Raw genomic sequence first — 24,879 nt, 5'->3', positions numbered from 1 at the left:
TTAAAAGAAAAACAAAATTTATTTCGAAAGAAAAAGGACAGTTTAAGTTTGAGTTTCTTCACAAGGTTGTCTATATGAGGCTTAAAAGTGAGAGCATCATCAAGCCAGATACCAAGGTACTTATAAGAATGAACCACCTCTATGACACTTCCAGTCAAAGTGAACACAGGAGGAGGAGCTTGAGAAACCTTCTTAGTATTTCTAAACAGCATCAGTTTGGTCTTATCAGCATTGAGAACCAGCTTAAGCTGCATAAGCGTACGTTGAACCACATCAAAAGCTTTCTGCAAAGACTCAACCGCTTTAGCTGGGGATGATCCAAAACAATAAATAATCGTGTCATCAGCATAGAAATGCATATTAGCATCTGACATATTGTGGCCTAGTTCATTTATATACATAATAAACAATAGAGGACCTAATATTGAGCCTTGTGGCACCCCCTTTTGGACCTTCACTAATGCAGAACATAGACCATCACATTTAATGCACTAAGTCCTGATGAATTATAGATTCTCTCTTCTCCACTGCACAAACTGGTTTACTGACTGAGTAGCTTAAATGTAAATAATAAAACCTTGAATCTGAATTTTCAATCACTGTCTTACTGATTCTTAATTACTTTAGTAAAACAATTATCATCATTATTTCAGTTTTGGTTATAATTTGTTGTTTTTATCTTGTACACATTTGTTCACCACATATTTTCTACATTGACAATTGGATCAACAATAGAATATAGAATATATATATATATATATATATATATATATAGTTTTTTTTTTTTTTTTTTTTTTTGTCACAACACATGTACAGTATTGTTCAAAATAATAGCAGTACAATGTGACTAACCAGAATAATCAAGGTTTTTCGTATATTTTTTTATTGCTACGTGGCAAACAAGTTACCAGTAGGTTCAGTAGATTCTCAGAAAACAAATGAGACCCAGCATTCATGATATGCACGCTCTTAAGGCTGTGCAATTGGGCAATTAGTTGATTTAGTTGAAAGGGGTGTGTTCAAAAAAATAGCAGCGTGGCATTCAATCACTGAGGTCATCAATTTTGTGAAGAAACAGGTGTGAATCAGGTGGCCCCTATTTAAGGATGAACCCAACACTTGTTGAACATGCATTTGAAAGCTGAGGAAAATGGGTCGTTCAAGACATTGTTCAGAAGAACAGCGTACTTTGATTAAAAAGTTGATTAGAGAGGGGAAAACCTATAAAGAGGTGCAAAAAAATGATAGGCTGTTCAGCTAAAATGATCTCCAATGCCTTAAAATGGAGAGCAAAACCAGAGAGACGTGGAAGAAAACGGAAGACAACCATCAAAATGGATAGAAGAATAACCAGAATGGCAAAGGCTCAGCCAATGATCACCTCCAGGATGATCAAAGACAGTCTGGAGTTACCTGTAAGTACTGTGACAGTTAGAAGACGTCTGTGTGAAGCTAATCTATTTTCAAGAATTCCCCGCAAAGTCCCTCTGTTAAAAAAAAGGCATGTGCAGAAGAGGTTACAATTTGCCAAAGAACACATCAACTGGCCTAAAGAGAAATGGAGGAACATTTTGTGGACTGATGAGAGTAAAATTGTTCTTTTTGGGTCCAAGGGCCACAGGCAGTTTGTGAGACGACCCCCAAACTCTGAATTCAAGCCACAGTACACAGTGAAGACAGTGAAGCATGGAGGTGCAAGCATCATGATATGGGCATGTTTCTCCTACTATGGTGTTGGGCCTATTTATCGCATACCAGGGATCATGGATCAGTTTGCATATGTTAAAATACTTGAAGAGGTCATGTTGCCCTATGCTGAAGAGGACATGCCCTTGAAATGGTTGTTTCAACAAGACAATGACCCAAAACACACTAGTAAACGGGCAAAGTCTTGGTTCCAAACCAACAAAATTAATGTTATGGAGTGGCCAGCCCAATCTCCAGACCTTAATCCAATTGAGAACTTGTGGGGTGATATCAAAAATGCTGTTTCTGAAGCAAAACCAAGAAATGTGAATGAATTGTGGAATGTTGTTAAAGAATCATGGAGTGGAATAACAGCTGAGAGGTGCCACAAGTTGGTTGACTCTATGCCACACAGATGTCAAGCAGTTTTAAAAAACTGTGGTCATACAACTAAATATTAGTTTAGTGATTCACAGGATTGCTAAATCCCAGAAAAAAAAAAATGTTTGTACAAAATAGTTTTGAGTTTGTACAGTCAAAGGTAGACACTGCTATTTTTTTGAACACACCCCTTTCAACTAATTGCCCAATTGCACAGCCTTAAGAGCGTGCATATCATGAATGCTGGGTCTTGTTTGTTTTCTGACAATCTACTGAACTTACTGGTAACTTGTTTGCCACGTAGCAATAAAAAATATACTAAAAACCTTGATTATTATGGTTAGTCACATTGTACTGCTATTATTTTGAACAATACTGTAAGATCAAATGCAATACCTAGTCTAGCTAAGCTTCCAAATCTGTACAGTACATACTATAATACAGTAGCCTATACTAAAATTTACTATGGTAAATTGTTTCACGTCAGAGAGTATACGCAAAATAAATACAAACATTGTCATATTTACCCAAATATCATTCATATGAAGCACATTAATCCTTGCTGCTAACACAAAATGCATAAAAAAGCATATTGTTTAGCTATGCTAACATCACATTTTTAAGCACAAAGGGGGCAGTTTAGTAAAGCCATATGGCCAAACAAACGTTTTAAGACTTCGGCTGCAGTAAAACCTTTATTCTATGGGATTTAAATCCTGCCATGATTCAAAACTGAAAATACATTTCTGAAAGGTTGAAACTAAGTGTTCGAAAACTCAAAATCTTACAAAAAAAAGTTTTGAAAGTTCGAAAAATAAGATTTGCAAGCTTGCAAAATGTAAAAAAAATAAAAATATATCTGCAAACATTATGTTGTTTTTTAGATTTCCTTCTTCAGAACTGCAACATTTTTTTACGATGTTGCGCAAAGAATTTTTCAGAGTTTCAAATTTGTCAGTGTTCTCCCACTGTATTAGATTGTTTTGTTGTAGAAACCTTGTAAATGGTGATCTGAAAACTGGTGTGCGAATATGTGAAAAAAAAGTTATGAAACTCTGAAAACAGAGCTTTGCAGGCTTGCAAAGTGGTAAAAAAAAAAAAAATCTCTTCAAACATAATTTTGTTTTTGAGTTTTCCTTCTTCAGAAGTGCAACACTCTTTTTAATGGTGTTGTGCAATAATTTTTTTCAGGGTTTCGAATTTGTCACTGTTCTCCCAGTCTATAGTTTGTTTTTAAGATTTGAAACTCTGTAAATAGTGATCTGAAAACTGGTGTGCAAACAGGTGGAAAAAAGTTTTGAAACTCTGAAAACAGAGGTTCGAAAGGGCAAAACTTATTACATTACATTACATTTGCACTCCTATGCAGACTATTTTTTCAGAGCCGAGTTTACAACACCCACTTTGCGGAGAAATGAAGCTTCGCAACCTCGTAACTAAAAAAAAAAGCCTGGAGGGAGGGCCTTCTGCTCTTGGCCAATGCTTTGCTGTCTGTTGACGTACAGTCCAATCACAAGTCGTATTTACCTGAAAGGTGGGATTGACCGACTGCTCCGCCAATGACAAAAGCGCACAGGATACGTAAAATAAACGGTCCTAAAATTTAAATAAAGGTTACCGACTTGTCGCTGGAATTCACCATACAATTGCCAGCAGCCACTAAGTTTACCACTGATAGTCCGGCGGTGCATCAGTATACACACTTTCCTCACCTGGCGACTCACTTTCCTCAACTCAGGTTCTTTTTCGTGGTGGGGGGGGGGGGGTGGAGGGGGCTGGTAGGACTGGCACCTGGTTACTGGCTACACAAGAATTAATGTTCAATGAATATAAAAATGTAAAACATTTTTTTTTCATGGCTTAAATTATAAGGACATTCTAAATGTATTTATTAATTCTGCAAGCTTCATTGCGAAGTGAATGCTTTTGGACTCTTAGGATGTGTTTTTGTTGGGTTTTTGTCGGTGACTCAAAATGTAAGCATCCTCTCTCAATCCGTCACAAACAGCGTATGAGGACAATGGAAGCAATAAAAAACAACAAATATACAAGTTCTATAACAAGTCTCAGTTAGCTTACATGTAACAAAAGCTTTTAAATAATATAATAAAGAAATACAGATAACAGATAGAATAGAAACATTACAGAGCAAGTGTTAGAGGTCTTTTTTGCCTTTGTTAATACTAAAAGAAAACCAATAGAATACAAAAGATTAGAAAGCTTAATATAATTCTTTTTTTTTTTTTTGAATAGTGAGTGTTAGAGTTAGAGGGTCAAATACATTTGGAAAAGATCTGTTTTAAGCTGTATAGATATATAGTCGCGGGCTGAAGAATCACACGGCAGGCTGTGGTGAAAGTTTAAAGCCCCGGAGGGTGTATTTATTGGTGGTTGTGTTTGTAAAGGTGCCAGGGGTGTCCGTTGCTCGTCCTCGGTGCTGCCTGATCCTGTTCGCCTGCCGGCTGAGTGCAAGGGGAATCGGTGTCCGGTGCTCAGGTGGCGGGCTGGTCGGTCACTCGCTTCCTGGAGAGATAAGAGACACACCATTAGCTGGCTTTCGGGTGCAGCTTTTGTAGTCGTCCTCTGAGCGGTTTCAGCTGGGACCGATCAGCCCGCGGTTATTGTGTGCAGGTGGATCTCCTCTGCCAGGGTGACGCTGATCGGTGCCCGGGACACGGCTCACAATATATATATATATATATATATATATATATACATACATACATACATACATACATATATACATACATATATATATATATATATATATATATATATATATATATATATATATATATATATATATATATACTACTTATATAATATATGAAAATACAGATTATAATTCAGGTTTATTTTTTATTATTTTTACAAAATATAGATTTTAAAATGTCTCAATACATATAGCCTATAGTGATTACAGAAAAAAGTTAACCATGCATTCATAAATTTGTAATAGGCAATTATTTATAATTTTACTGAAATATTTTAATAAAAGTAAAACATACACTGTACACCTTTCTGAATATTTAAATATAATATCTAAATATTATTTTGGATGCATGAGGAATGCGTGAGGAAAGTGTGTATACTGATGCACCGCCGGACTATCAGTGGTAAACTCAGTGGCTACTGGCAATTGTATGGTGAATTCCAGCGACAAGTTGGTAACCTTATTTTAGAACCAAACTGCAAGCCATCCGGGACCATCTTGTGGCCAGAAATCTGTGCATCCTCTGTTTGCGTATCCTGTGCGCTTTTGTCATTGGCGGAGCAGTCGGTCAATCCCACCTTTCAGGTAAATACGACTTGTGATTGGACTGTACGTCAGCAGACAGCAAAGCATTGGCCAAGAGCAGAAGGCCCTCCCTCCAGGCTTTTTTTTTTTAGTTACGAGGTTGCGAAGCTTCATTTTTCTTCAGTTTCAGAGTTTCAGAGCAGAGCTGCGTGACAACACTGCCACAAATCACGTGAGTCGCAAACTCACAACTGTGTGAGCGTATCTCCGCAAAGTGGGTGTTGTAAACTCGGCTCTGAAAAAATAGTCTGCATAGGAGTGCAAATGTAATGTAATGTAATAAGTTTCGCCCTTTCGAACCTCTGTTTTCAGAGTTTCAAAACTTTTTTCCACCTATTTGCACACCAGTTTTCAGATCACTATTTACAGAGTTTCAAATCTTAAAAACAAACTATAGACTGGGAGAACATTGACAAATTCGAAACCCTGAAAAAATGATTGCACAACTCCATTAAAAAGAGTGTTGCACTTCTGAAGAAGGAAAACTCAAAAACAAAATTATGTTTGAAGAGATTTAATTTTTTTTACCACTTTGCAAGCCTGCAAAGCTCTGTTTTCAGAGTTTCAAAACTTTTTTTCACACATTCGCACACCATTTTTCAGATCACCATTTACAAGGTTTCAAACCTGGAAAACAATCTAATACAGTGGGAGAACACTGACAAATTTGAAACTCTGAAAAATTATTTGCGCAACATCGTAAAAAAATGTTGCAGTTCTGAAGAAGGAAATCTCAAAAACAACATAATGTTTGCAGATATATATATATTTTTTTACATTTTGCAAGCTTGCAAATCTTATTTTTCGAACTTGCGAAACTTTTTTTTTGTAAGATTTTGAGTTTTCGAACACTTAGTTTCAACCTTTCAGAACTGTATTTTCAGTTTTGAATCATGGCAGGATTTAAATCCCATATTATTCTGCTGATAGATGGTTGTATAACCCTACTTTAAACCCCTATTTTGCCAGCAAGACGAGCTGTGGTGCTCCAAAATATCTGAAATAAACTAACAATATAACTTTTTCTTAACATAGATCATCTAAATACAGTGTAAGTACGTCTTCGTCTGTACTATATGGTTGATATATTCCGTAGATGTTTCTTTTTGCAACCTTATTTACAGCAATACTTTGCTAACTGGAAGAACTACAAAAATGACACAAATTTGTATCAGGCCGCATTGCGCTGCTATAGGGAATTGTAGTTTAAATCAATATAACCTATTACTTAGAATTGGAAGTTATAAACAATTAATTAATAGTACACCTAGGGATATAAGTGGATGTTAATAGCATTTGTGTGATAATATTTTCAATATGTAACTGCTAAATAGGTGAAAATAAATTTTGACCATAATTGACTGTACCCCCTTTTAGTGACTCTATCCACAAGAGTATAGTCACATAGCTAAAGTGAACGGCTCTTTACAACAAGCCCCTTCTTTTCCTGAATGACAAGGCTTTCAACATGTGCTGAGGTCACAGTTCAGAGGTCAATATTTCAAAACAGGACCTATTTCTCATCTTCATACTGTCATATATTATTCTCCAGGCCAAGACATTTTCAACAATGTATTTGGGTTAGTCCTACATAAGGCTTTAATTTCAACATTTCATGGACACAGCCCTGACCCAGGCATAGTTTCAGTGAGGCCTTTGGAGGCCCAACCTCCAACCCCACAGGCAATGCCATCACAATTGTGTTTATTACAGTAGTGCACATACAGTCAGGTCCATAAATATTGGGACATCGACACAATTCTAATCTTTTTGGCTCTATACACCACCACAATGGATTTGAAATGAAACGAACAATATGTGCTTTAACTGCAGACTTTCAGCTTTAATTTTAGGGTATTTACATCCAAATCAGGTGAACGGTGTAGGAATTACAACAGTTTGTATATGTACATCCCACTTTTTAAGGGACCAAAAGTAATGGGACAGATTAACAATCATAAATCAAACTTTCATTTTTTAATACTTGGTTGCAAATCCTTGCAGTCAATTACAGCCTGAAGTCTGGAGATCAATTAGACATCAGCGTACGCTGGGTTTCATCCCTGGTGATGCTCTGCCAGGCCTCTACTGCAACTGTCTTCAGTTCCTGCTTGTTCTTGGGGCATTTTCCCTTCAGTTTTGTCTTCAGCAAGTGAAATGCATGCTCAATCGGATTTAGGTCAGGTGATTGACTTGGCCATTGCATAACATTCCACTTCTTTCCCTTAAAAATCTCTTTGGTTGCTTTCGCAGTATGCTTCGGGTCATTGGCCATCTGCACTGTGAAGCGCAGACCAATGATTTCTGAAGCATTTGGCTGAATATGAGCAGATAATATTGCCCAAAACACTTCAGAATTCATCCTAATGCTTTTGTCAGCAGCCACATCATCAATAAATACAAGATAACCAGTTCCATTGGCAGCCATACATGCCCACGCCATGACACTACCACCACCATGCTTCACTGATGAGGTGATCATGAGCAGTTCCTTTCCTTCTCCATGCTCTTCTCTTTCCATCACTCTGGTACAAGTTGATCTTTGTCTCATCTGTCCATAGGATGTTGTTCCAGAACTGTGAAGGCTTATTTAGATGTTGTTTGGCAAACTCTAATCTGGCCTTCCTGTTTTAGAGACTCACCAATGGTTTACATCTTGTGGTGAACCCTCTGTATTCACATGGTGAAGTCTTCTCTTGATTGTTGACTTTGACACACACATACACCTACCTCTTGGAGAGTGTTCTTGATCTGGCCAACTGTTGTGAAGGGGGTTTTCTTCACCAGGGAAAGAATTCTTCGATCATCCACCACAGTTGTTTTCCATGGTCTTCCGGGTAGTTTGGTGTTTGGAAAGCAACCAAAGAGATTTTTAAGGGAAAGAAGTGGGATGTTATGCAATGGCCAAGTCAATCACCTGACCTAAATCCGATTGAGCATGCATTTCACTTGCTGAAGACAAAACTGAAGGGAAAATGCCCCAAGAACAAGCAGGAACTGAAGACAGTTGCAATAGAGGCCTGGCAGAGCATCACCAGGGATGAAACCCAGCGTACGCTGATGTCTAATTGATCTCCAGACTTCAGGCTGTAATTGACTGCAAAGGATTTGCAACCAAGTATTAAAAAATGAAAGTTTGATTTATGATTGTTAATCTGTCCCATTACTTTTGGTCCCTTAAAAAGTGGGATGTACATATACAAACTGTTGTAATTCCTACACTGTTCACCTGATTTGGATGTAAATACCCTCAAATTAAAGCTGAAAGTCTGCAGTTAAAGCACATCTTGTTCGTTTCATTTCAAATCCATTGTGGTGGTGTATAGAGCCAAAAAGATTAGAATTGTGTCGATGTCCCAATATTTATGGACCTGACTGTATGTATGTACCACACCCAAGTAAAATATGCACTATTTAAGTGTTTTTGCATGAGCCAAGAACTTGTGAGCATCTGCATTCGTCTAGAGTCAGTCAATTATGTGTCAGCCAATTATGTGTTCAAATGGTACTGGAAGTTCACACAACAGGTAATGCTATCACAGTTGGGTTTTTACAGTAGTGCACATATGTATGTACCACACCCAAGTAAAATATCCACTATTAAGTGTTTTTTCATGAGCCATGAACTTGTGAGCATCTGCATTCGTCTAGAGTCAGTCAATTATGTGTCAGCCAATTATCTGTTCAAATGGTACTGGAAGTTCACACAACAGGTAATGCTATCACAGTTGTGTTTATTACAGTAGTGCACATATGTATGTACCACACCCAAGTAAAATATCCACTATTAAGTGTTATTGCATGAGCCATGAACTTGTGAGCATCTGCGTTCGTCTAGAGTCAGTCAATTATGTGTTCAAATGGTACTGGAAGTTCACACAACAGGTAATGCTATCACAGTTGTGTTTATTTCAGTAGTGCACATATGTATGTACCACACCTAAGTAAAAATGCACTATTGAAGTGTTTTTGCACTTGAAAACACAAGTCCTGAACTTGTGAATATCTGCATTTGTCTAAAAAATAAACCAATTATGTGTCCAAATGGTACTTTAATAGGAAGTTCATTCAACAAGCAAAAACATCACAATTGTTTTGATTACAGTATTGCACATATGCATGCATCAAGACAAAGAAAGATATTTCTCCATACAGTTTTACAGAATGTCAGTGGATATGATTTATGACTATATTGATGTACATTTAGATGATGCGATATGGAAAGCATAACAGAAAAACGTATGGTTTAATATCAATTTGATGGTGTTCATTAACAAGTATGATGAAACTACAAACAGTATATACATATTGCATACATAGCTTACATACATACACAAAGTATAATATGGAAATATTGAAGTAAAGTACATTGTAATAAATGTACTTCATCAGATTTTTTACATGCAAAAAATAACAATGATTAATTTAAAGCAAAATACCGGTAATGCATTTTAATAACATTCAAAATTACTTTTAACATTATTAAGATATATTTACCTGCCTTCATTCTTAAATTCAAAAGTCAAAAATGAAAGAAGATATCAGCAAAAACTGAAATTTTACTATTCTTATGAATATTTGCATTTATTTGTCTCCTTTTTTTCTGACAACAAAAACAGAAAAGCTGCTGTTTCTCCTGATTGGCATCACCAAGTAGCGGATTAACCTTAAAAACTTTTATGATATAATTGACATTGTATAAAAGTGCTGGAAAGGATAAGACCTTTACACAAAGTTAGTATTTTGTCCTTGTTTCTAATAACAATACATAATCTGAACATTTTAGCAAAGTGCCATTATTTATATTGTCAATACTTTCCTGAAGATATGTGGCTCTTTATTATCTCTAAGCTATGGGTGAAAACACTTAGTAGCTTTGGTTTGAAATGTAAAAATCAAAGTGCACTATTTTCTAACAGTTGGGTTTCTGATGACAATTCCCTTATACTGTAAATCACTTCATAAAAAGGGATGTTTGATATAAAAGCAAGGCAGGTTTATTTAGTACACATCTTCAGTGCACCTGTCCTGTCCTCAATGTAATCGAAAGCGCCTATACTGCTGTTTGCATTTATAGTCTGTCTGTGTTGACTTCTGAATGACCTCTGATTGATGAGACTGTTGAGCCCATAGGTAGCATCCTCTGTCAAGTCACCGAGACCTGTAGAGGAATTGCAAGGAAAAACAGAAAGAAAAAGATGACGCATCATCACACAGCAGTCAAAGCCCCGAAAAACATGACAATTCCAAATATCTACAAATATTATTCAGTGCTGCATTAGTAACATCAAAATAAACTTTTAATCATTATCGTTACTTGTCAAAAGAAAATCCACCTTCATGAAAATTATTCTAAAATATCATACAAGTGACTATAAAAATGTTGGTGCTATAGCTTGTGAAATTGTAATAGACAAGCATTTCATTTGTGATTACTACAGCAGAATAACATGGAGCTGACATATGACAAAAAGATTATCACAGGGGTCAACCTTTAAAATAAACACAAAACTATTTTTGTGTCAGATATAATTTTCAGAATTTTCTTACCATATACCCATATCTCTCATTTCCAGGTGAAGGTGAGCTTTAAGGGTTTCCAGTTCCCAAAGTGGATCTGTATAGCTTTAGAAGTCTAAAAAGACAAGATAATTATTATTAGTGTATGAACCATTATTTTATATTTGTTCTCTGATCACCTGATATTCATAATACAGGTTATTTTGTACAATCCTGTTCAGCTTATGTAAAAAAAGTAACATTTGTTTCTTGGAAATTGAAACAGTTCTCTTTCTATGTATTTAAATCTATTTATAATTATATGCCAATATTAAATCAATTTGATGCTTTGAATGCATAATTATTGCATTGCCAATGAATAATAGATCAAAAGAGAACTACTACTGGTCTTCTATCCAATTACAGAGGCAGATAACGATAGTACATCTACACGGCATGCCAACTACTGTTCTACTTCCTGCCCTGCACTGTAAAAATTGATTATCCATATTTACTCAATAAAATTGTGACAACAGATTACAAGCAATATTATTAATTAAATTTAACACATTAGAATTCATTAGAATTAACCATTCAAAATAAGTAGAATAAAATGAAAAAATAAAGTAAAATTTACACAAAAATATTGATTCATTGGACAAAAAACAAACAAACAAAAAACATTATGCCAAAGAATACTATGTTATGCATGCAAGGCCAGTAGTTGGTGATCATGAAACACCCTGTGAAAACATTATATGCATGCACATGATGTCAACCTTTTTACAAATTCGCATTTTTGTTGCTTACATAGATATGATACAGGCATCATGTTCAAAAGGTTGTGTCTTAAGGCCCCCAAAACAGAGTTATTGAAGACACCTAAAGTTCACGAACAGAATCACTGAAGGAGAAAAGGGTAAATTATTGGTTACCATTACAGTGGTCAGTGTTTGCTTTAGTTGTGCTCTTGACCCCTTGACGTTTTAACGTCACATTTTGTATGGCTGTTGTATCTCAGTTATAACACCTAGACAAGTTAAGAGAAAATGTGATCAGGTGGTGTTGGTTATGCTTTGACATAATCTTTGTTTTACCTGAATATCTGAACTTATTTAGAGTCTGATCTCTGAGTTAAAATTAACATTTGTTATAGCTGCCCTGTGATTCAACAATAAAAGATCTGGAATTTTAGTTTAATATCAGAGTTTAAGAATTCTGATTTTAAAAACCAATGTAGGGGGAGGTCTTCTTTTGGCACACAGTGACATCAAGAACCAGCGTATGAATCTCAAGAACGGTGACAAACAGCATATTCAGATAAACAGATGATCTGTAAGCATCACAAAACAAGCTACTAAAAAATTGTTGTTCATAATTTATTCATGCTGCAAAGCATGATGGGAGCCATAAATGAGTTTTGATTGGTGGCACCCAGAATGCAGTGCGACATGCTTTTTGATGGTCACAATTGTTGAGGTTCTCAGGCTGATTCTTGATGTCCGTGTGCCTAAATGGAAAATTCTCTTCCTTTTTTAACAAGATTTTGATCAGAAGTGCTTCTAAGAATTTCTCTGATTATCCTGAAATACCAGAACCAGAATATTGCTTGTAATCTGTTGTCACAATTTTATTGAGTAAATATAGAGAATCACTTTTTACAGTGTGGGGTGGAACCAGCACCATCAGGATGTTCTCCGCTCAATGTCATCTGGACAGGACACAAACCTCAACATTAAAGGCATAAAGTAGAGCAAATATCTCCAACTACATCCAATTTAATGGTCCCACTTTATATTATGTGGCCTTAACTACTATGTACTTACATAAAAAAATAAGTACAATGTACTTATTGTGTTCATATTGTATTGTAAAACACTTGCTGCTATTGAGGTGGGATAGGGGTAAGGTTAGGGAGAGGGTTGGAGGTATGGGTAAGTTTAAGGGTGGGTTAAGGTGTAAAGTATGGGTCAACAGTGTAATTATAAATGTAATTACAGAAATTAAATACAGATGTAATTACATGTAGTTTTTTTTTTTAAATATAAGTACAATGTAAAAACGTGTATGTACACAATAAGTACATTGTACTAAATTATTAATTAAAATGTAAGTACATAGTAGTTAAGGCCACTTAATATAAAGTGGGTCCAATTTAATTAATCTAAAATTTAAACAGCCACAAAATATAATAGGTTTCTTCCTGTACCATGTCCTACCCATCCAACAAGTTACAAGAAATCCTGCTTACAACCAATATATAGACAGTACATGTATAACTACATACACAGACAAACACAGGTGAGAACATAACAGACGTACAGACGTAGATATAACAGTTATTCAAACAAAACTGACAATAAACAGAGGATTTTTAATTAGGTTATTTATAAAGATCTGTCTGTACTCTATATAGCATATGCAATTTAGGCAATGAATAACAAGTCAATAACTTTGTTTATGTTTGTAGTTATTTTATTCATTATAAAAGAAAATACAAAATAAAAATAAAAATGTAATTAGTGCGTGAGTGTGAGTGCTTGAGAGTGTTTTGGCAGTGCTTTGCTTGTTGTTATTATGTGGAATATCCGCGAAAGTGTTACTAGTTATCTCATTTCACAGATTGTTTGTTTCTGTGTTGTTTCTATACAAAACTGTCGATAGATTATAAAGTATTTGCTCTGGCTCTAGTTTAAAATTATTTTGTTCCATTATTGTGCTTGTTTGCTGTCATCTGTTGACTTTGTACGAGCAGAGTGTGGTGGTTGTGTGTTATTAGTCCCACGCCTACTCAACTGTGATTGGACTGGGTGATGAGCACTGCATTTGACCCAAAATTGAACATTCTTCAACTCTTGGCGACTGGTAAAAAACCATGAATGCTCTTTGCATCAGCGTGAAAAAGAAACTCAGCGGCGTGTGCAAATATGCCAGTCGCGTGAAAAAATGCTTTTGTGAACACAGTTCCTTATTCATTGTAGAATCAAAAAGAATTTAAATATTAATAATGAGTGAGTGCGAGTACATTGATATAGAGCAAGAGCGTTTAAAATACTTTAGAAAGACAAACCTTGGAGTAGTCAAAGTTGTTTTGCCTCACTCTCCAACAGCATTCTGGACACTCATCTGAAAGATAGTCAATATAACATTGAAATAAGTATACCAATATACACTGTAAAAACTTTTGCCGTTAAATAACAGTAATTTTCTGGCAGCAGGGGTGCCAGTAAAGTACTGTTAATTTACAGCTCTTAACCATTAATTTATCACTCTTATTTTTTAACAGTATTTTACCGTAAATTCTACCATGGAAATTAACTCCACTCCCACTGCTTCAAACAGTTCGAGTTTTAAAACTAGCATTCCTACGATGTTAGTACTATGAACTTATTTGATTTGAGTCCACTGAGAAGGAATATTTCTTACACTTAATGTGCAGTAATAAAGTAACTAAATACATGACTTTTACTCAAATCACTGCAGCTCATTGTCAGCTGTATTACACATGTATGTGCTGAAGTACTTAACACAGAGATCACCACTGTATCAGCGACTCCACATTTACTGCCTTTATATAAAGCAGCAGAAAATCAGAATTTGTGGCTCATCATTGACTGAAGCACCGGCTCTACTCTACAGCACAATGGTGAACAACAAAACTACATTAAACTAAACGATCTCTCTTGTGCAAACACACATTAATACAGTCAAGTTCAGTATTTACTCTCATTATCAGTGTATGACTTTGCCTAATTTTTTTTCTATGGATGTTCACAAATATTTTAGTTAAATTAACTTATTTTTCATTTGGTAAATCTGACGTTTACATTTTACAGTATATTACTGTTTTTCCTTGACTTGACGGCAAAAAACTGTAGAAAAACACTTTTTTTTTGCTGGCAACCATTAATTTACGGCAAGAAACAGTAGAAAAGCAGCAGGGGTGCCAGTAAATAACTGTTTTTCTACAGTTTGTTTCCTGTAAATTAATTACAGTTTATTACTGTTAAATTATGTTTCATTCTGTTTTTTCTTCATCTTAAATCTTTAACCCTTTAAACCCCACAAGAAAATCCTCAGTTTTAAATGAAAACTTATAATGTGTGCACACTACAGAGTGTTAGAGTAACACTGAATCAGTGAAGTTAATGAGATAATTCGGTGATTAATTGATGATTGAGCATTAGTGATAAACACCTGCAGAATCACTGAAGGAAAGAGAAACACAAGAACTACAAATGACTTCAGCCACAGCCTTAGATGAAATCAACTGAATAAAAGAATACATCAAATCTCTCAAGATCTGATTAAACAACTACTAAAACAGCTTCACCAGATTCACATTACTAACCAGACTGACTTTATTTCTGTCAGATGTCTACAGAAGAACTTATGGATAGTTAAATAGGTTTAGGTGTTTTTTTCACTACCATGATGGAGATCAGTGTTTACTTTAGTTGGGCTCTTGAACGTGACTTTTCCACAACTAAGGTTTTTTTTTTTCATGCTGTAACAATGCGCCTTTGGAACCTGTTATAGCAAAACAAAAGTACACAGAAGAAAAAATATCTGATATTGTTGTTTATCGATTGACAAGAACAAATACTATTATTTCTGATCTAATCCCATATCTCTTCTCTTATTGAATATTGATACTACAGCATGAGAAGGAACACTGCTGAGCCATAAGTTATGAAAGACTGTTAAGAAAATGTCACTCATAATAAATAAAAAAAACCTTTGCTGAAATTTAGACAGAAATATCAAGAATCAGCGTATGAATCACAACAATGGTGACAATCCACAAAATAAATGAACAGATCAGTTCTGAACATCACAACACATGCTACTAAAACTTAAAACAAATGCAAAATTATAAGCACATAAGAATTAAAAAAAATAAGTGAACAATTCAGGGGCATAATTTATTCATGCCGCAATGCATGCTGGGAATTATGGATGAGTTTTATCCTGTGCTGGTACCCAGCATGCATTGCATCATGAACCTTTTGATTGTCACCATTGTTGAGATTCATATGCTGATTGTTGATTTCTCTATTTGAGTGTTGTGGGGACTGCTGCCCAAAATACTTTTTAACTAAAACTAGTCGTTAAATCCATAAACACTGGTTATCTCACTACTTTTCAATCTTACTAAATTGAAGTGTCATTGGCTCAAATATTTCAACACCAAATTAATATTTGATTATTATAGCAACACTTTAAGTCAGTCTAGTAGATCATGCCTGTTAGAAACAACCATAATCACTTGACTATCAAAATTAATACTGCTGTAACAGATGCATCATAAAGATACAAATACAGCAATAAAACAAAACGTAAAGTGTAAAAGTCAATGTTCAGGAGACCAACTAAAGCAAACACTGATCTCCACAATGGTGATGCTAAACGAAACAGTAACATTATCATCTAAATCTCTTTAATTCTCAATAAGATCTTTTGATCTCTGTTCTCTGATCTGACAGAAATAAAGTCAGTCTGGTTAGAGATATGTGTAGTTGGTGAAGCTGTTTGTTGATCGTTTAAATCTTCAGTTGATTTCATCTAAGGCTGTGGCTGAAGTCAGTTGTATTTCATGTGTTTGTCTTGTTATGTTTTTTTTTTTCTTCAGTGATTCTACTCATTAACAGCAGCTGTTGATCATTGTCTGAATTCACTCATTAGTGTTCATTCTCTCTGTCAGGTAGACTATATTAGTAAACTCATGTAGGGAATAGTGAATGAGGGTGTAGGGTGTGATTTGAAACACAGCCACTGAGTGTCGAATTTGAACTTTGTTATTTTATGATATATAGCAGCAGGCTACTTCTCGAAAATGATGAATATTACCCAGAATGCACTGTTTAAATGAAAAACAGTATTTTACTGTCGAAATTTGGCCGTTTTTTTACAGCGATTTTTAACAGTGTAGGCAATACCTAACTGTGATGGCAGAATCAATGTGTAGTTGATATACATCATATAATTTTAAATAGAGAAAATGTACTCTTTTTTTTTTGCTTCATATTGCTGGCTACCCTCTGTTGGACTGGATCTGTATTAAAAATATACAAGATATCAAATTTTATTAAACACTATTTCTGTCAAGAGCACTATCATCAAATATGATTGACAGTTAGCATATAGTTTTGATAGGTGGTATGGTTCTGTTCTGGACAAGAACTCCTTACGCATCCATGCAGCCTAGCATAGAATCATAAAAGCAGCAATTACCCCCCATAGGGTAAACTAAACAGAACCAACATAAATGTTTTGCAGATATCAGTGATTTATTTTAATGTACAATATATTTAAGAGAATTTAAGTCTGATTCAGGGGTAATCAGAATGCTATAATGACTGACGAGAGGTGGAGCTGGGGATGGAGCAGGGTAATTCACTCCTGAGAAACGCGACAGCTGCTGATAATACTGAAGGAGCTTATATATGTACTGTATACAGTAATAGGCGTCGTATTCCTATAGGTAGACGTAGATCAGCTGATGCGAGCTTGACTAATGTGACCTGGCAGAACTGACGCTATGCTTAATATATAAATATAGTAAGTTATTACTAATTTAGAATGTACAATATCTGTCAAAGGTTTGGCAACGCTTTCCCATTCTCTTGGATGAGTAGGTGGGTTCAAACTTTTGACTGGTAGTGTATTAAAAAACATAGTTCTTACATAGGTATTAACATAGTTCTAATAACACATTACTGACTATTAAAGAAATATACTTCACTTTGTCTTTTTTTTGCCTTCTGGCCCCGGGGTCTTGTGGCTTTTGATGAGCCTGTGGTCTCAGTGGCTTCTGGAGTGACGGTCTCAGTGGCTTCTGGAGTGACGGTCTCAGTGGCTTCTGGAGTAACGGTCTCAGTGGCTTCTGGAGTGACGGTCTCAGTGGCTTCTGGAGTGACGGTCTCAGTGGCTTCTGGATTGACGGCCTCAGTGGCTTCTGGAGTGACGGTCTCAGTGGCTTCTGGAATGACGGTGGTCTCAGTGGCTTCTGGAGTGACGGTCTCAGTGGCTTCTGGAATGACGGTGGTCTCAGTGGCTTCTGGAATGACGGTGGTCTCAGTGGCTTCTGGAGTGACTTTGGTCTCAGTGGCAGTGGCTTTGGGAGGACGAGTAGTTTCTGTGCTACTTGTGGCCTTCTTCTGTCTTTGAAAATGAACTTGCAGACAAGACAAACATCACACACAAGAAAAATTAAACAGTTTGCCTCAATCTCAGTGCCACTTTATGCCATATAGCCTATGAATAATTATTGAACCAAAGGAAGAGGACCTGCGGGCGAGTGATGATAACAGGCTACTATTTATAGTAATTTATTTCTACATTACAGGTGTGTTATGTTATGATTTAAATGTAAAATTAATTATCTACAGTCTATATCAACAAATATAGTCATCGAGTTCCCAGTCAAGGTAATGCTGTCTCTTAATGTCTGATCAGAACATTCAAGATTTTCTGCCTACTTTTTATCTAGCTTGTTGACTTGGCTTAACTGCTAAAGAAAACAATTAGGTGATCACATGCTGATTCATCCTATTATGGCTGAAAGTAATGCTCATGCATCAATAGAAAAATAAAGAAAATGATACTTGTGGGTTCACATTCCTTTGGGTTCCTTAGGATTACCAGTGTTTTCAGATTAATCCAGAGCTTCTTCTTTGTAAAAAAAAAAAAAAAAAACTTACTCTTTAGCACAGCTTCATATATAACTTTAACCCTCTGAAGCAAATCAGGATCCAAAATATAGTCCCCTCCTAGGATGACATCGGCCACCAAACTTCCTTTGCATTTCTTACCCAAAAGTAGTATTGGGAAAAAAATCGAAGGCAGCAACTTTGTCAAGCTGAAATAAAAACATTATTAAATAAAAAAAAAAACATGCACCGAATACAATAATTTAATTTAAATATTAATTTCATGACAATTTTAATGGTTTAATGGTTTAATGGTCATATTAAAAGTACAACCCATATCAAGGGATTCATAACTATACTACATGTTTCACCAGCCATGTTTCCATCAAAATTTGGGGAAAAAACATCCTCAATTTAGCAAAAACATTTTATGGTCGCTTGAGGTGGTTTTTGTCTTTTTCGAAAAATAATTAATGTGCTGAATGGAACATGGTAACAGCTTTGCAAAAGTTCTGACATGAAGAACAGTTAAGTCACACCACTGATCACATCGCTGTTTACGCAGTCAGGTACATTACTAAGTGGGGGAAAAGAAACTAACCAGGAAACCCTCAGTAGCAGCGAGCAAAGAGCCCAGCACTAAATCCTCATCTGACATGCGGCGTGGGAAATGTGGTGTATGGGAAACAGCTTGGGCGGTGTTGCTTGAGACCCTGAGTCTTTCTGATCATGGCTCAGCCTCTGGAAGGTGTGAGGATGGTAATGGCCCCCATAGTGCCGAGGTCCCATCTAAGGGGTGATCCCCTCGCGGGATCTTAATTAATTCCCTCCAACCCAGTTGATAGAAATACACCTGATTCAGGGTATATGCAGGAATCTTGAAGTTAATTTTAATACCTTTTCAAGACTTTTTCCAAGACCTTCTCATTACTTTTTAATACCTCACCGCCACTTCAAACTGTAACCATTTACATCAGTGATACTATTAACTTAACAGTTTTAGTTTGTGATAAAGACTATAGACCACTCTGATACCAAAAAAAAAAAATCAAGTAGGCTGGGATAGTAAATCAAAGCAAAGTTTATTAAAAAACTTTTCGGTGCGTTCTAATACGCACTGGGAACGCCAGAGCGTACTTTGTGGTTTTGAACTTCCGCCCGCCTGCCCGCTCTGGTGCTCTCAGAGGCAATTTACGAACGCACCCACAATAGCCTATTTATGTACCTGTTCGTTTTTTTTTTTTTTATATATATATAAATTGACTAAATTCACACTGTTACGATGTTTTTGGTACTCAAACTGTTGGACGGCCAATTCAGAAAAAATACTTTACAAATTTAAGACTTTATAAAGCTGTGATAAGACTTTTTAATACTTTTTAAGGGTCTTAATTTTCCCAAAATTGATTTATCACCTTTTAATACTTTTCAAGACCCCGCGGATACCCTGTGATTGATATTTTATATTTTTTTGAAACATTTCATAAGTTCGCTTGACAATTACATGGAAACATGTCTACTGACTGTTAAACTTTACTGTGTTAATTGACTTAACTTCATAAATTCCTATTAGAATCCTGAACTTTGACCTAACATTACCAACACATGGCTGCTATTGAGAACAACTGTCCTGTTGTTGTTTTTCTTGACCGACTCCTTCCATTCATTTTTTTTATTCTGAAAGTTGCATCTCTTTGCTGCAACTTTTGCTTTGTATGGCTGCAGTTGTTTGCAATGTGGGCAAGCTTTGTATTGTTCTGGGCACATTTTCGTTGAACTTCCTGGCATCTCCAAAATAAAGTAAAAAATTACATTAAAACCTTAATAAAACTTGTTTTTGTAACATTATATCCAGTAACAAGAGGCACAATTATAACTTTAGAATTCTTTAAAACTATGTTGTTACTATAAAGGGGGTTAGTACTACTGGCTAACCTAGCCACTTGCCAATGCCAACTGTCACGTGTCACCTATTAGGCGGGACGTCCGTATATTGGGCCTAATTTATTTGTCCCATATGCGACGTCCCTTGTCCATTTATTGTCTGCTACGCTGATCTAACCACTGACTAATAAAACAGCAACAGCAGCAAGCACATGTAAAGTCATGCTTTTCCTCCTGTATGACTGTTAAAAGGCGCGTGTATTTGTCTGGGGTTTCTCATTCCAGATTTATGCAGTAACGTTAGGCCAAGTTATATTGTTATTACTGACACATCATGAGTGTAATGACAAAGAAATCCATCAATTTTAACATTTAAGCAAAACGTGATCATTACTTATTATGAACCTCGTAACTTACCTGGAAAGAGTGCAATGAGAAATGAAATCACTAAAGAAATCACCCAATCGTTAAGGGGACTGGCTACGTCTCCATAGCAACTGATGCTTAGCATCACGGGTAATGCTGGTGTCCACTAATTAATTAAATTAAATTTATTAAATTTATTTTAAATAAATTACTATCCAAAACAAATCCCCGTTCTCATAATCGAAGGAGAAACAATTAAAACTGATCGTCACTGTCGATAAGGCTAATGGGTTCTGTATATTACTGTTAGATTTAACACACCAAACCGATAGAAAAACGGTAACATTATTTCTCAAAAAATAAACAGAAACTTCTGTTAATTAATGGGTAGAATATATTTACTATATTTACTATATTTTGACTGGAATTAATTACTGACGATGAAAAGCCTACAGAATATAATTCAATAAAAACAAGGACAAAAAAAAAAATCTCTGTGCGTTTTTTTCTTATTTGTCGAGGAGTCATTTATTTTTCTGTATTTTTATATATATATATACACACACACACACACACACATATATATATATATATAACAACAACAACAATAATAATAAAATATATATATAATAACAACAATAATAATAATAATAATAATAATTATTATTATTATAATTATTGTTGTTGTTGTTGTTTTATTTTTATTTTTGGTAAATTCAATGCAGTCCTGTTTCTTCTTTGTAAAAGAAAAAAAATGTCACTCTTTAGCAATCCCAGTGGACGTTTGTGTTTCAAAACTGTAGCAATACGTACCAGATGGTACATATTTGTGGCGCTGCAAAAAAGTGTGCAGAGGTACGAATTTCCCATGAGACCAGGTTGGACATAAGCATGTTACAGTTTGGCAAGATTTGCACTGAATATTGAATGAAGCAGCTTTCTCTAATAGAAAGACAAGCTTTTGAGCAGATTTGGGTTAGATTTCACTTCATTTGAACAGAAGCACTATTTCAACATTACTTGGTCTCAGAAACCTGTAAACTGACAATCTTGAGCTTTGAAGCTCTAACATTAGAGAGGATATAGTACACCATGTGTCAAAAATTTGATTGATGAGGGTCATAAAAGCCATCTGTTCTGGACACCTGTTTGTACACCCCCACCCCTCCCATCCCTGTACACCCCGGTGACCTAGATATGAACTTACGACCCTAAGAAGGAATTTCGGTGAGGGAGGGTGAAAATGTGTTGGGATCTATGTGCTTTTTTTTTTTTTTTTAAACTGTGGAAAGGGATGAAATCATGAAAATGGTATAAGGGAAGTTTTTATTAATGTTTTAAGTTCACAGTGCATTTCAAGAAAAAAGGTTATACACACAAACAAAATGGGAACGATGTAATGATTGTTTTCGTAGTTGGAAAAGTGTAAAACGTTGTTAAAGTTGTAACAAATAAAAAAGAAAAAAAAAATAGGTTACTGGTTATTTATCTAAAACAACTAAACAAGTCAAAACTATCAGATGTGTTTTCGTTAAGCAACACGTGAAAAAATGTGAGAGCTTGTAAAAATTAAAAAAGGTGTTTTGTTACCAGCTAGAAAAGAAAGCATTTAACATTTGTACCTTACCTCAAACTAAAAAAGAAATGAATGTAAAGCGGCGATACAAACCAGAAAACTTGGTGTTTGTCACAATGTTATAAAAAGTTAAAAACAAAAGAAAAAATATGGTAGGCATTACGCGGATCAAAAATAAAATCCATCAGACAAGATACTTCAAATCAAATCTATGTTGTACTTTACCACTAACTACAACTTTAAAAATCTAGACTATTACTGACAGAGAATTAGACGAAAGAAAAAAAGATATCACAGCAAAGTGTCAAGGCATCTCCGTTGAGCGATCCTGACAGCATTGCTGACACACTTAGAATGAGGCTCGTGGAATGCTCCGGAAAAAAACCACGCCTCCAGCGCTAGAGACTGCCCCGCTGTAGGCGTGATACCTACATCAAATAAATTTAAATGTTAAAATAATTAAAATAAGTAGTTTTTAATAAATAGACATCAGTCCTTAATTAGTGAAAACTTTTAATCCGTTTAAACATAAGATCAATTTGTACTTTTTAAATGATGTAGCTTTATGCGATTTTTATTTACTTTTAGTCTTAAAAAAATAAAAAAATAAAAAATAATAATAAAAAAACAGCACTGAAAAAAGCATTGTTTGTTTTTAATGTATTAAGTTAATTACTCTAATCTACGACTAGTCTAAATTTAGACTATTGCCGTCGATATATCTTTTATTTTTGTCAAGCTTAATTTCTCAAGCTATGACAATTAACACACACAAACACACTTGCCTTCTGTCCAGTTTGTAAGTTTGTGTCGTGTTATCTAGTAAATAAAACAGACATATGTAGTTAAAAGTAGTCGGTTTAACAATATGACAGGAAAGAAATATCTCGTCTCTGTTGCCTGCATATCAGTTAGACATCAGCGGGTGTAAAAACATCTAAAGGTTTTTGGGGGTTTGCAACTCAACTGTTATCTAATTAGTTTTCCGGGGGTTCTGGTGTTGTAAATGGTCTGCTGCAGGTCGGCTAAAGTTTAAAAAAAAAATGTGTGTAATCAAAGTCAGGGATCAAAGGCGCGACAATTTCAAATTTATGGCTTAGGCCTGTGATCGTGAGGTTATCTGACAGTTCATTTAGTGGGTCAAATGGATGTGAAATCTTTTAACAAGTCAGACCATATAGGAATATGTAGTTTAATTCGAGTTAATTTAGTTTATTTTAGTTACATTTATAATTTTTATTAACCCCTAGATCTTTCAACCTCAACATAAATGTACCGAGAATGCAAACAAGTACACAAACACTCACACACACACACACACACCCACCCACACTTTCCTTCTGCCGAGTTTGTGTCGTGTTATCTAGTAATTAAACCATACATATGTAGTTAAAAGTATCACCCATTTAACAATATTACAGGTAAGAAATATCTCGTCTCAGATTGAAACGTGACAAACTTAGTAGTGATTCTTTAAATCCTGTTTATCAACTCTTTGAGATACTTAATCATTGAAACATTTCTATAGTCACATCTTTATTTAATATTTTCTAAAATGAGATCTGGTTTATTTCTATATTAAGTGTAAGTAAGTTTTATTCTTTCGTTGTCATATCTTTTACATTTTATTAAAATAGGTTCAACTGATTGAGGAAGATCACATTTAACACAAAGTCCAGACACATGTTTTTCCTCTTATAAATAATGACTGATTAAGTGCAATGTGTCCAATTTTATGGCGAGAGCTTCCTTTCTACCCCCAAAATTCTCCTTTCATTAAATTTGATGTCTGACATTTTAATGTTTTTATCTGATCCACTACCTTCTATTCCTATATGTGCAGGTATCTATACAAAATAAATATTTGTTTTTGGTTGTATTCTGAACAAACTCTGTAAAATGAATGACAAATTGTCTTGTTGAAGATTCGCCACACTTTAAACTTGGTAGTACTGCAAATGAGTCTGAACATATGACTACTTTAGGTATATTAATGTGTTCAACCCACTGAAGAGCCAAAAATATGACAATCATTTCTGTAGTATAAACAGACGGATGATTAGATGTTCTTTCAGGTATTCTATATCTACCCACTTGGAACATATGTGTCCTGTTTCAGGATCTTTAGATACATCTATGTATATGAGTTACTTTAAAACTATATGCTCTTTATTTTTCATCTAAACAAAAGTCCTTGATGTTTTATTTATTTTAATAAGCCACTCAAACTTACTTTAGTAGCCTAAATCATTGAATATGTCTTTTATTTTCTTAATATCAACTTCTGGCACGAAATTCTACATTCATAAATGTATGTTTCTCAAAACTCCCCGCGTTTGGTGGCATTTAAAGAGGAATTTGTGATGTATTTGGAGACGTTAAAAGAAATGAAAAGTCTCAAAGCAAGATTTTTGTATTCTTCATTAAAGGACTTTGGTTTTTCTTAATGTGAAAATCTGTTACTCCCCTACTTTTTCATTCTTTATCTTTTTCTTCAGTGTTGTTTTATTTATTTTACATTTATTTTGTTTTATGAT

General features: G+C 35.1%; 1 long non-coding RNA gene across 1 annotated transcript; it reads right to left on the bottom strand.

The window, feature by feature from the left end:
• Positions 1 to 16,883: 16,883 nt before the first annotated feature.
• On the bottom strand, positions 16,884 to 17,724 carry LOC113098379 (uncharacterized). The gene is made up of 2 exons (XR_003289001.1): positions 17,610 to 17,724; positions 16,884 to 16,919 (listed from the first exon to the last, which is right to left on the bottom strand). It is a non-coding gene; the product is annotated as an uncharacterized LOC113098379 (long non-coding RNA).
• Positions 17,725 to 24,879: the final 7,155 nt, after the last annotated feature.

Source organism: Carassius auratus, unplaced genomic scaffold, assembly GCF_003368295.1.
Source record: "Carassius auratus strain Wakin unplaced genomic scaffold, ASM336829v1 scaf_tig00216545, whole genome shotgun sequence".
Lineage (NCBI taxonomy): Eukaryota > Metazoa > Chordata > Actinopteri > Cypriniformes > Cyprinidae > Carassius > Carassius auratus.
Note: the sequence above shows the minus strand (reverse complement) of the source record. Positions and strands in the feature narration are given on the sequence as shown.